This window comes from Triticum urartu, chromosome 3A, assembly GCF_056163025.1.
Source record: "Triticum urartu cultivar PI428250 chromosome 3A, HENAU_Tu73, whole genome shotgun sequence".
NCBI classification, from domain to species: Eukaryota; Viridiplantae; Streptophyta; class Magnoliopsida; order Poales; family Poaceae; genus Triticum; species Triticum urartu.
The window spans coordinates 427,602,471-427,605,184 of record NC_141875.1 but is presented as its reverse complement, the minus strand read 5'-3'; the positions used below and the strand labels follow the sequence as shown (position 1 = coordinate 427,605,184).

Here is a 2,714-nt window from a genome sequence, read left to right as displayed (position 1 = left end):
GAACATTGGAGACCGAAAGGTCGAAAATGAATCATATAGTAGATATGATCAACATAGAGATGTTCACCATTGATGACTATCCCATCTCACATGATGATCGGACATGGGTTAGTTTATTTGGATCACGTATCACTTAGATGACTTGAGGGATGTCTATTTAAGTGGGAGTTCTTTAGTAATATGATTAATTGAACTTAATTTACCATGAACTTAGTCTTACAGTTTTGCATATCTATATTGTAGATCAATGGCCCGAGCTACCATTCCCCTGAATTTTAATGCGTTCCTAGAGAAAGCTAAGTTGAAAGATGATGGTAGCAACTACACTGATTGGGTCCGTAACTTGAGGATTATCCTCATTCCTGCACATAAGAATTATGTCCTTGATGCATCGCTAGGTGAAAGGCCTGTTGCAGCAGCTGAAGCTGATGTTATGAACGTCTGGCAAGCTCGATCTAATGACTACTTTATAGTTCAATGTGCCATGCTTTACGGCTTAGAACCGGGACTTCAAAGACGTTTTCAACATCATGGAGCATATGAGATGTTCAAAGAGTTGAAGTTAATATTTCAAGCAAATGCCCAGGTTCAGAGATATGAAGTCTCCTACAAGTTTTATAGCTGCAAGATGGAAAACAGTTCTGTCAGTGAACACATACTCAAAATGTCTAGCTATTATAATCACTTGATGCAGGTGGGAGTTGATCTTCTAGTTGATTGTGTCATTGACAGAGTTCTTCAATCACTGCCACCAAGCTACAAAGGCTTCGTGATCAACTATAATACACAAAGGATGAACAAAACAATTCCTGAGCTCTTCACAATGCTTAAGGCCGCGGAGGTAGAAATCAAGAAGGAGCATCAAGTGTTGATGGTTAACAAGACCACTAGTTTCAAGAAAAAGGGAAAGGGAAATAAAGGGAACTTCAAGAAGAATGGCAAGCAAGTTGCCACTTCCGGGAAGAAGCCCAAAGCAGGACCCAAGCCTAAAACTGAGTGCTTCTACTGCAAAGGGACTGGTCACTGGAGCGGAACTGCCCGAAATACATGGCGGATAAGAAGGACAGCAAAGTGAACAAAGGTATATTTGATATACATGTTATTGATGTGTACCTTACTAATGCTCGTAGTAGTGCCTGGGTATTTGATACTGGTTCGGTTTGCTCATATTTGTAACTCGAAACAAGAGCTACGGATTAAATGAAGATTGGCTAAGGAAGAGGTGACGATGCGCACTGGGAATGGTTCCAAGGTCGATGTGATCGCCGTTGGCACACTGCCTCTACATCTACCTTCGGGATTAGTTTTAGACCTGAATAATTGTTATTTGGTGCTAGCGTTGAGCATGAACATTATGTCTGGATCTTGTTTAGTGCGAGACGGTTATTCATTTAAATCAGAGAATAATGGTTGTTCTATTTATATGAATAATATCTTTTATGGTCATGCACCCTTGAAGAGTGGTCTATTCTTGTTGAATCTTGATAGTAGTGATACACATATTCATAATATTGATGCCAAAAGATGCAAAGTTGATAATGATAGTGCAACATATTTGTGGCACTACTGTTTAGGTCATATTGGTGTAAAGCGCATGAAGAAACTCCATGCTGATGGACTTTTGGAATCACTTGATTATGAATCATTTGATACCTACGAACCATGCCTCATGGGCAAGATGACTAAAACTCTGTTCTCCGGAACGATGGAGTGAGCTAATGACTTATTGGAAATAATACATATCGATGTATGCAGTCTGATGAGTGTTGAGGCACGCGGCGGGTATCGTTATTTTCTGACCTTCCCAGATGATTTAAGTAGATATGGGTATATTTACTTAATGAAACACAAGTCTGAAACATTTGAAAAGTCCAAAGAATTTCAGAGTAAGATAGAGAATCATCGTAACAAGAAAATAAAGTTTCTGCAATCTGATCGCGGAGGCGAATATTTGAGTTACGAGTTTGGCCTTCATTTAAAACAATGTGGAATTGTTTCACAACTCACGCCACCTGGAACACCACGGCGTAATGGAGTGTCCAAATGGCATAACCATACTTTATTAGATAATGGAGTGATCTATGATGTCTTTTACCGACTTACAACCATCATTTTGGGGTTATGCATTAGAGACAGGTGCATTCACGTTAAATAGGGCACCATCTAAACCCGTTGAGACGACACTATATGAACTATGGCTTGGCAGGAAACCTAAGCTGTCATTGAAGGAAATATGCCCTAGAGGCAATAATAAAGTTGTTATTTATATTTCCTTACATCATGATAAATGTTTTTATTCATGCTAGAATTGTATTAACCTGAAACTTAGTACATGTGTGAATACATAAGACAAACAGAGTGTCACTAGTATGCCTCTACTTGACTAGCTCGTTAATCAAATATGGTTAAGTTTCCTAGCCATGGACATGAGTTGTCATTTGATTAATGGGATCACATCATTTGAGAATGATGTGATTGACTTGACCCATCCGTTAGCTTAGCACTATGATCATTTAGTGTATTGCTATTGATTTCTCCATAACTTATACATGTTCCTATGACTATGAGATTATGCAACTCCCGAATACCGGAGGAACACTTACTATGCTATAAAACGTCAAACGTAACTAGGTGATTATAAAGATGCTCTACAGGTGTCTCCGATGGTGTTTGTTGAGTTGGCATGGATCAAGATTAGGATTTGTCACTCCGTG

General features: G+C 39.0%; 1 pseudogene; it reads left to right on the top strand.

Moving 5' to 3' along the window:
- Nucleotides 1-247: 247 nt before the first annotated feature.
- On the top strand, nt 248-1,204 carry LOC147979945 (uncharacterized; annotated as a pseudogene).
- The last annotated feature ends 1,510 nt before the right edge of the window (nt 1,205-2,714 follow it).